This window comes from Pollachius pollachius, assembly GCF_949987615.1.
Source record: "Pollachius pollachius genome assembly, chromosome: 5".
Lineage (NCBI taxonomy): Eukaryota > Metazoa > Chordata > Actinopteri > Gadiformes > Gadidae > Pollachius > Pollachius pollachius.
The window spans coordinates 26,547,946-26,559,717 of record NC_136938.1 but is presented as its reverse complement, the minus strand read 5'-3'; positions in this window follow the sequence as shown (position 1 = coordinate 26,559,717).

Below are 11,772 nucleotides of genomic sequence, written 5' to 3'. Positions count from 1 at the left end.
TGAGTCCTTAAAAGCATGAAGGATAGGGGGTTTGAGGGCATTTGATCCTTTTTTCTGCACGGCGTCAAATCTCTGTAGAATAAGGGGCAAACAGAGGAGGAAGGAGAGAGATATACCTCAAAGCCTCCCCTTGACGACATGTGCCCCCACTATTGTGAGACACCTATCAGAGAGGAGTGGCAACTCCTGCGGACGCATTGATATTTCTGCTGACCAAATAGTCGATTGAAAGCGCCCCACCAGCGGCCAGTGTAAAGCTTATAGTCTGTTTTTGTTCAATTTAAAGTAGCAGGAGTTCGACAGAGTTTACAGAATACAGAGTAGGTGTTCAAGAGTCTGCTGGCGTGTTGCATTTAAGTGGCCAGAAGGAAAGGGGGAGGGGAGAGAGCAAGAGAGATCGAGAGGGAGATCGAGAGGGAGAGAGAGGGGGGGGGGAGATAGAGAGGGAGAGAGAGGGGGAGAGAGAGAGAGGGAGATCGAGAGGGAGAGAGAGGGGGGGAGGGAGATTGAGAGGGAGAGAGAGGGGGAGAGAGAGAGAGGGAGATCGAGAGGGAGAGAGAGGGGGGAGGGAGAGGGAGAGAGAGATAGAGAGAGAGATGGAAAGCTCAGGTCTAGCTGCAGCAGTTCTCTCCATCGGCCAGACAGCTGCAACGTTAAAGTGAAGGATGACTTTAAGCAGAGATACTTTTTGATTCCATCTGTGCTGCAGGGAGAGGTGCAGAGATGCGGCTGCCATGACGACCAATCAGAGGTGTTCTGTCTCTTATTGGGCGCATGCACTCTAGGCAATTAGAAGACATTTGACATAAGTGTACACTGTTAAGTTAAAGTGGATGGGAGAGTGGGATGGGGGGGTGTTTGTTTGAAGTCAAATAAGTATTGAGGTTCCACAGAATAGCAAAAAATAGACGGTGGATAGATCTGATGTATCTTAATCCCAGTAAGTGTTATTTTGCTGACTGCATGTACCGGCACTTTGTACGCTTGTCTAATTTAGAGGCGAAGTCTAATGAGGTGTACTCAAAGGTAATTTGCTGATCTCTTTTTTTACATGGAAGAAGGCTTTTTGAGGGGAGGGTAAACTTAAACCATCGTCGCGTTCCAGGAGGCTAATAGATGGCTGCAAATCCTCACAGAGCTTTTTGGAGATGAACGGCTTCCCTAATGTTCCATGAGGGAATGTCTTTATCTTACTTTCTCTTCGTGAGTGGCTTTTAAAAGACAGATGGAGAAATGCAGCAGTAATCTAAAATGCCGTTCAACTTTTTCATCTGTCAAAGGAATTGAACTAAAAGCACAAATGACATGCTATACCGTTCAGTACAGTTCAGGGCAGTAATAATGAAAAGTTAAAGCTAAACACTAGATTGAGTGTGATCAACCAGTTATCATGGTGCATGTCATTCATTTTGATGATGATGATTATCCTGCCGTACCCATGGAAAACCCATTTGCCAGGTTGGGTTGGCTACATTATACACACACACACGCACACATGCAGATACACACAACCAGGCTTGAATTATTTATTTGAATCCAACAAATTACATTTATTACAGAAACGATTCAAATACTTCAGAGATAAGCAGCTTTGAACTAAAGGATGCATAAAACATTGCCTGCGCCGCACAGCAAGGCTGCTTATTGTAGCTGGTTTTTTTACCTCTTGTTTTTGAGAGCCCTGCCAGTCTTAGCCCACTGGCTGTGAGTTTGTGAACAAAAGAAAACACACACACACACACACACACACACACACTAAGTGGTGTGACAGGGCCTGTATAATGTTAGTAGAATATGAAAATAACTTCCAGCATTTGCTGTATTTTCTGCAGGATCATCATTTTGCTTTGTTTATTTCTTATTTTTTGGGAACTAAGAGGCTGAATATTAAAAAGGCAAGCAGGAATCCTACAGGCGTGTGTGTTTGTGTGTTTAACATCCCTTTCTGCTGTGTTGCTGTAAACATATAGACTACAAGTGGACGACAGTGTGCTCATCACGTTCTTTATCACATTATATCCAGCGGGCTTCCGTACAGTGAGAAAACAAACCTGATACAGCAGCGCCAGATGAACTACACCAGGCCACCACGGGGTCTGACGGCTTGTTTCCCGGCAGCCCAGTCTGTTGACGCTCTCTAATCGGGGTCCCTCCTCTGCTTCCCAGGTGCTGCAATATTTTTTTAACAAGCTGTCAACACAACACTTACAGGACCAATTTAATAAATGAATAATCCACCAATCACTTTCAATCACAGCACCCTGCCCTGATATCTGCAGCCTTACTCCCCTATGTTTTGCTCATCTATTTTTCCATCTACTTTAATGAGTCCAGTCACTTTTCCTCCAAACAAACAGGTCCAAGCCACAGCAGGCAGACGCCTCTCCTGAGATGTGTGTCTCTGCTGGGCATCAGGGAGAGGAACGGAGGGCAAAAACGACAGTTTTAGCCCTTGAGTTTTATTGGATGACGACCAATAAAAAACAACAGCGTTACCCCTTGTGTTTTATTTGACTACGAAAGATAAAAAATGACAGTGTTACCCCTTGTGTTTTATTTGATGACGACCAATAAAAAACAACAGTATTAGCCCTTGTGTTTTATTTGATGACGACCAATGAAAAACAACAGCGTTACCCCTTGTGTTTTATTTGATTACGAAAGATAAAAAACGACAGTGTTACCCCTTGTGTTTTATTTGATGACGACCAATAAAAAACAACAGTATTAGCCCTTGTGTTTTATTTGATTACGCCAGATAAAAAGCGACAGTGTTAGCCCCTAGGTTGAATTTGACGGCAAATGATAAAAAACAACAGTGTAACCGCTTACGTTTTATTTTATAACTAATAAAACGATTGTGTTACACCTTATGTTTTATTTGATGGCGACTGATAAAAAGCCACAGTGTTACCCCTTATATTTTATTTGACAGCCAACGATAAAAAACGACAGTGTGACCCCTTATGTTTTATGGCAAACAATAAAAAACGACAGTGTTGCTCCTTAAGTTTTATTTGACGGCAACAGATAAAAAACAACAGTGTTACCCCTCATGTTTGATTCGACGGCAAACGATAAAAAATGAAAGGGTTACCCCTCACGTTTTATTTCATAACTAATAAAATGACATTGTTACACCTTATGTTTCCTTTCATGACCACAGATAAAAATGACAGTGTTACCCCTTATGTTGGATTTGACGGCAAATGATAAAAAATGACAGTGTTACCCCTTAAGTTTTATTTGTTGGCGGCCGAAAAAAAATACAGTGTTACCCCATACATTTTCGTTGACGGCAAACAATAAAAAACAACAGTGTTTCCCCTTACGCTTTTTATTTGACGGGGAACGATAAAAAATAACAGTGTTACCCCTAACGTTTCATGGCGAACAATAAAAAACAACGAGTTTTACGCCCAGGCCCCCAGGAGCAGTGCATATTTCCACAATCCACCAGTGCACAGGGGCCAAGCCTGGTATTGCAGCTGTTTTAGCGGGCTGAGGACGGGTCCCTCGATTCAAGGGGACCAGAAGTAGATATCTCCGTTCACTCCAATACAAGTGGGGAACAGGAATGTGTCTCTGCAAAAAATTTCTGGATATCAATCAAAGGCTAGTAATTATCTTTATACCATGTTCTAATAAAATGTACATTTTCTCTTTTCAAAACGCCACCTCAAGCGTTTTATTAGCCGTTTTTATATATTTTTTTGCAGGAGAAGGAGGGGTGGGCAGCTGAAAGGAGTTGGAGTGAAACAAATGTTGTTTCGGCCCGGCATCCAAGAGGGCTCAGTGCACGGCTCCGTTAACTTCTCCGGCCCGAGGGTTTTCCTTTTACTTAACAAGAATGACGTTGATGGTTTTCAGGCACTGTGTTGACTTTTTATCAATAAAAGTTGCCGAGGGATGTGTAGACGACCTCTCGCTTATGACGCTACAATGCTAACAATGCTAGACAACGTATTTCTGTATCCGGCACGTCATGCACGAGGGCGTGGCTGGCTCCAATGATGCGGAAGCAAATCTCTCCTTGATGTTTCGCTGCGCCGTTGAGCAGTTTTCATAGGAATGAATGGGGGCCATTTTTAATCCGCTGTCCTTTCTTTAGTAGGTCCATGGTTACCCCTTATGTTTTATTTGACAGCGACAGATAAAAAACAGTGTTACCCCTTGTGTTTTATTTGATGAAAGATAAAAAGTGACAGTGTTACCCCTTATATTTTATTTGACGGCGAACAACAAAAAACGCCAGTGTTACCCCTTAAGTTTTTTATTTGATGACGACCAATAAAAAGCAACAGTGTTACCCCTTGTGTTTTATTTGATGACAACCAATACAAAAACAACAGTGTTACCCCTTGTGTTTTATTTGACGAAAGATAAAAAGTGACAGTGTTACCCATTATGTTGGATTTGACGGCGGATGATAAAAAACATCAGTGTCACCCCTTACGTTTTTTATTTGATGGTGACTGATAAAAAACTACAGTGTTACCCCTTATGTTTTATTCGATGACAGATATAAAAAGACAGTGTTACCCCTTATGTTTTTTAATTGACGGTGACCTATAAAAAACGACAGCGTTACCCCTTACTTTTTTTTTCATACTTTTTATTTAAGTCTTTTTACATTTTTAAAGACATACACACAATACAAGTACAATAATGTGAACAATAGAAAGGGGGCACACCAGTATAAATTTAGTTTTATACATATTTTCTTTGATTGCTTAAAGCTTATCCTGATCGTGTAGCGTCATCTATTTCTTTAATGAAGGTAGTCCATTTCTTCCATTTACTTGAGAAGATCACTCCTCTGGATCTTAGGCAAAATGTCATTTTTTTCTATTGCATAGATCTGTTTTACTATGTCCATCCATTGCTTGAGGTTTGGAGTGTCCGGTTGATACCAGTTCTTAGTGATTGTTTTCTTACAGGCCATCAGCAATATTTTGCACGCATACAAACTTTCTCCTGAGATGACATCCTTTAAAATACAGAAGTAAAGTACCTTTACATTGTTCGTGACTTCATATCCCAGAATCTTACTTAGAGTAAGACTTATTTTCCCCCAAAATATCTGAATGTTTGGGCATAGCCAGAAAACATGAGAGTGATGGGCATTTGTGTTTCCGCATTGCTCCTCTGACTGAATTTACTTACTTTTAATATGCGGTGTTATAAAATAACTAATTAAATTCCTCCAACCAAATTCTCTCCACTTCTTTGAGCTTGTGGATGAGTGCTGTGTCTTTCCACATTGAACACCAATCCTCCCGTGATATTTCTATTTTTAATTCCTTCTCCCATTTTTCTTTAACATATCCTGTGTTATCCCCATTTTCTTTCCGTAGGCCCTGATATATTTTGGAAATAATTGTATTACTCTTTTTTTTATAAGCTTCAACTACGATTTCAACTACTGCATTACCCTCTAGTCCTGGTTTAATTTTCTTATCATAGTAGTCTCTAATTTGCAAATATCTGAAATAATCTTTATTTTCTAGATCAAATTCCTTTTGTAATTGTTCAAAACTTTTGAAGTGCCCACCCTGTGTGAGTGTACATATAGCTGTTATACCCTTGTCCAACTACCGTCTGTAACCAATATCACTAACTCCTGGTTTAAATTCGTGATCCAGGGCAGGCCAAGTCAAAATCTTTGCGTCTCCCTCCATATTGTAATCTTTCACCATCTTGTTCCAAATACGCAGGGTCTGTCTGATGATATCATTATTGCTTTCTTGACGCATTTTATTCCTTATGTCCCCAAACATTGCTTGGATTGGAAAGGTGTTTATGTTGACTTCACTTCAAATAAACCTTGAGATCAATTTGTCCCACAACCTGAATTGTGCTTCTGGGATCATCTGTGGAATAGATTGAAACAGATATAGTAGTCTTGGCAGTATGTTCATTTTGATCATATCAATACGTGTCCTCATATCTAGGTTAAAGGCTGACCACCTCTTGACATCTGTTTCAATGTTTTCGTTGACCTGTTTATAATTGATTTCAGACGTGCTGCCAAGAGTTTTTGGTAATGTCACTCCAAGATATTTTAATACTTTAGCCTTCCATTTAATTTTGTATTTTTCTCTGATTGCTTGCTTAGGAGAGTAATTGAAAGTGAGAGTTTTTGTTTTTGCCATGTTCAATTTATAGCCTATACAGTGGGGCAAAAAAGTATTTAGTCAGTCACCAATTGTGCAAGTTCTCCCACTTGAAAAGACGAGAGAGGCCTGTAATTTTCATCATAGGTAAACCTCAGCTATGAGAGACAAAATGAAAAAAAAAATCCAGAAAATCACATTGTCTGATTTTTTAAGAATTTATTTGCAAATTATGGTGGAAAATAAGTATTTGGTCACCTACAAACCAGCAAGATTTCTGGCTGTCACAGACCTGTAACTTCTTCTTTAAGAGGCTCCTCTGTCCTCCACTTGTTACCTGTATTAATGGCACCTGTTTGAACTCCTTATCAGTATAAAAGACACCTGTCCACAACCTCAAACAGTCACACTCCAAACTCCACTATGACCAAGACCAAAGAGCTGTCAAAGGACACCAGAAACACAATTGTAGACCTGCACCAGGCTGGGAACTCTGAATCTGCAATAGGTAAGCAGCTTGGTGTGAAGAAATCAACTGTGGGAGCAATTATTAGGAAATGGAATACATACAAGACCACTGATAATCTCCCTCGATCTGGGGCTCCACGCAAGATCTCACCCTGTGGGGTCAAAATGATCACAAGAACGGTGAACAAAAATCCCAGAACCACACGGGGGGACCTAGTGAATGACCTCCAGAGAGCTGGGACCAAAGTAACAAAGGCTACCATCACTAACACACTACGCCGCCAGGGACTCAAATCCTGCAGTGCCAGACGTGTCCCCCTGCTAAAGCCAGTGCATGTCCGGGCCCGTTTGAAATTTGCTAGAGAGCATTTGGATGATCCAGAACAGGATTGGGAGAATGTCATATGGTCAGATGAAACCAAAATAGAACTTTTTGGTAAAATCTCAACTCGTCGTGTTTGGAGGAGAAAGAATGCTGAGTTGCATCCAAAGAACACCATACCTACAGTGAAGCATGGGGGTGGAAACATCATGCTTTGAGGTTGTTTTTCTGCCAAGGGACCAGGACGTCTGATCCGTATGACGGAAAGAATGAATGGGGCCATGTATCGTGAGATTTTGAGTGAAAACCTCCTTCCATCAGCAAGGGCACTGAAGATGAAACGTGGCTGGGTCTTTCAGCTTGACAATGACCCCAAACAGACCGCCCGGGCAACAAAGGAGTGGCTTCGTAAGAAGCATTTCAAGGTCCTGGAGTTGCCTAGCCAGTCTCCAGATCTCAACCCCATAGAAAATCTTTGGAGGGAGTTGAAAGTCCGTGTGGCCCAAAAACATCACTGCTCTAGAGGAGATCTGCATGGAGGAATGGGCCAAAATACCAGCAGCAGTGTGTGAAAACCTTGTAAAGACTTACAGAAAACGTTTGACCTCTGTCATTGCCAACAAAGGGCATGTAACAAAGTATTGAGATGACCTTTTGTTATTGACCAAATACTTATTTTCCACCATAATTTGCAAATAAATTCTTTAAAAATCAGACAATGTGATTTTCTAGATTTTTTTTTTTCATTTTGTCTCTCATAGCTGAGGTATACCTATGGTGAAAATTACAGGCCTCTCTCATCTTTTTAAGTGGGAGAACTTGCACAATTGGAGGCTGACTAAATACTTTTTTGCCCCACTGTATTTGCGAATGGTATTCGCCAAAATCATCTAGTATTGCCATCAGTTTAGGAAAGGTGTTATCTGGGTGCATCAGAGTCACAATAACATCATCGGCGAAAAGTCCTATGATGTGTTCCTGTTTTCCTAATTGGATTCCTTTCAGACTGCTGTCCTGTCTGATCAGCTGTGTCAAAGGTTCTATAAATATGGCAAACAGAGTGGGGCTAAGGCAGCATCCCTGGCGAGTGCCTCTTTGTAAAATAAAACAATCGGTTAAGTGACCGTTGATTTTTATCCTTGCTGTGGGGTCTTTGTAAAGACTTTGAATACATTGTATTAACTGTTTCTGAAAACCTAGTTTCTCCAGTACCTGATATAAAATTCCCCAATTTACACAGTCAAAAGCCTTCTCGGCATCAAGGCTCACTAATACTGCTTTCAGTCCCTGTTTCCGGATGTGGTCTATGATATGTAGAGTACGTATAATATTGTCCTGAGACTGTCGGCCCTCATCGATGAAATCAGACATAGCATTTTCAAACCTTTTAGAAATGATTGATGTGAAAATCTTATGATCTACATTTAAAATTGAGATAGGTCTATAAGATTCACATAATTCCTTTTCTTTACCTCCCTTTAGTATCACTGAAATCACAGCCTCTTTCCATGAGGGGGGCACATTACCCTCTGTCAGTTACATAAAAAGAGTTCAGAAGGAGTGGTGATAATTCCTCTTTTCTTTTTCCTCTGTTTTATACCACTCGCCCGGATAGCCATCACTGCCTGGTGATTTGTTCAATTTTAGTCTGCTAGTCTGCTGTATTTTTAGAAATTAATTTTCTATTTTGATCTTCTCCAATGGCCGGTAAGTCCAATGAATTAAGAAATGTTTTCATCTCGTGTTTTTCTTTTGCTGGAGGCTGAGAGTATAAGTTTTCATAATATTCTTTGAAGACCTTTTCTATTTCCTCTGGTTTAAATAAAATGTCTTTTGTTAAGGGGTCCAATTTTGTGTATCGTATTAGCAGCTTGCTGCACCTTAAGGCTAAATATTTTGCAGCTTTGGGGCCAGATTCATAATATGTTTGTTTAGTAAATCTCAGTTTTTTCTCAATCTCATTATTTAAAGTGTCGTCTATCTGTCTTCTTATAACGTTTATTTGATGTAGAAGGGCTCCATCCTCATGGTCTTTATGTTTCCGTTCCAGTATTGTTAATTGATTCACCAAATTTTTATATTCTTCCTCTCTAATTTTCTTTTGGTATGCTGCCCTTGATATCAATCTCCCTCTCATAACCGCTTTAACCATATCCCATAAGATGGTATCATTAACAGGGCTGTCTATATTTTCTTCGATGCAACTTTTAATTTCTTTTTTAATTTCCTCTTTTGTTTCCCGGTTATTTAACATACCTACATTTAATTTCCAGAGTGAATTTTTCTTCCTTGCCTCCAATTTCATGGTAAGATAGACTATACTATGGTCAGACAGATCAGCTATCCCAATACAACAATCTTGTATTCTATGTCTGTCTGCTGTATTCATAAAAAAGTGATCTATTCGAGAGTAAATGGAATGAGGAGCAGAATAATGCGTGTAGCCCTTCTCTAAAGGGTGGAGTTCCCTCCACACATCAAACATCCCCAGTTCAATTAGCGAGATATTGACAAGTTTTGATAATTGGGTCTTATTTCTTTTAGCATTAGTCGTATCAAGTTTAGGATTCAAGATCATATTAAAGTCCCCTGCACAAATCAGGGTCTCCTCATTTTCCAAGACTATAATTTCAAACACTGATTTCAGAAAAGTTTTATCACTACCGGGCGGCACATAGACATTAACAAAAGTAACTATATTATTGCCAATTTTTCCCTTCACGATGACATATCTCCTCTCTCTGTCCCTTATTTCTTTAATGAATTCAAACTCCACATAATTAGAGATTAATATGGCAACTCCTCTTTTAGGGCCATTCTTAAACATACTATATAAGGCATTTTTATATCCAAACGACCCAAGCTTAGAATGCTCTTGCTGAGAGAGGTGAGCCTCTTGTAAATACATCACGTGGATGTTTTCCCTCTTCATTTTGGTTATTACTTTTTTTCTTTTAATTGGATTATTTAAACCATTCCCATTTAAGGACGCTATCCTCACTTCACTACCATGCGTCACTTAAAGACAAATAAGAACAGTGGAAACAAGATCAGTGGCCCCACTAACCATGCCTGAACAGTGGCACAATATGAACCAAACAAATAAAACACCTGAGCTTCCAAAAGAAGGAGGGTCTTCTCGTCCTCCAGGATTTCGGTCCCGTTGGAGGGCCGAAGGGAAAGCCTCTCACTCAGAGAGGGCCCTAACTTAGTAATGACATAATGGCCTACGGGACAGGTTTTCGTCATTTTTAAATGAGTCCAACGGATTAAAAAAAACAAACAGGGTTACACTCAGGCCCCGATAGTCTTTTCTAATCACATGGTGGTGGTCAATATTCAGCCCTTTTTAGACGTACCGTATTTCCCGCACTATAACGCGCACCGGATTATAAGGCGCACCTTCAATGAATGACCTATTTTAGAACTTTTTTCATAAATAGGGCGCACCGGATTATAAGGCGCATAGCATAGAAGATACTGCAGTCAAACGTTTGACTGGGGATGCGTTATGCATCCACTAGATGGAGCTGTGCTAATTGTATAGCTCGTCACGTGCAACGCAACTGTGAGGACGAGTTGCTGCATTTAGCAGATATAAAACTGGAACCTTTATGACAAAAAAGTAAAACACAATTACGCAGTTCCAAACCTTAGATTTTTTAAATATCTTGCAAACGTGAATGATACAAAGTAGAGCATCGCGCCCTCGAATCTTGTAGTGTGGCCAGTCTTCTGCCCGATTTCCTGGCTCTGTGATCATATAGTGTGACCTTCCTAATAGTGGAGGAATATCTGTCGTGTGGTCTGAACCAGCCATAAAGGGAATGTCAACAAAACAGTCAGACAAAGTCAAACTTTATTAAGCGTTCTGACAACTTTGTTCATTTGTAAACACGAATTGATCCATATATAAGGCGCTCCGGATTATAAGGCGCACTGTCGTTTTTTGAGAAAATTACCGGCTTTTAAGTGCGCCTTATAGTGCGGAAAATACGGTAGTTTCAAACAGAACATTCCTACCGGACAGGTTATAATGTTTGTTGTCTTCTATCCGACTTTAATCTCCAGATCTTCTGAATTCTTGTAGCTTTACCTTTGCCCGTGTCGTTGCTGAAGCGGTCCTCCTCCGGGGTCCCTCCTCCGGGGTCCCTCCTCCGGGGTCCCTCCCTGCGCTGCCACTCCATCGCCGCGGAGAGCCGCGTCTCCAGCCCGGTTTCCTCCGTGTCGAGAGCCGGTGTCGGTTCAATGAGCCCGCGTTTCACCAATTCCTCCTTCACTTCCCTCGCGTCGTTGTAGGTTTGGGCACCCGTGCTCCAGTGGACTCTCATCCTGGTCAGTGGCGTCTGAAACCGGATGCCTTTTTCCCTCAGGACTCTTTTAGAAGCGTTATATTCTTCTCTCTTCTGAACAACCTCTGTCGCATAATCGTGGTCGAATGACAGTAGTTTGTTCCTCAGTTTTATTTTCGTTTTCCACGCCTTTCTTAGAACTCGCTCTTTGGTGGTGAATTCCAGGAAATTTGCGATGATGGGTCTCGGCTGAGCACCGGCTGCTGGCCTGGGTGCCAGTGACCGGTGCGCTCTTTGTATTTTGAAAGTTCATGCCTGAGCATGTCTTACAAAAACTTGGCTGTCGATTCGCCCTCTTCTCCCTCAGGGACCCCGTAGATGCGGGGATTATTTCTCCCCGACCTCGACTCAAAATCAGTTAATTTTTCCTGCAGGGTTTTCTTTTCTTTTATAGAGGTAATGAGAGCGTTGTTTGCCTCCAGAGCCCAAGCTTCTAGCTTCTCCAGCCGCGTCTCTGCCTCGATTAGCCTTCCGCTTTGCAGCTGCTGTTCAGTACCAAGTTTAGTGAATTCTT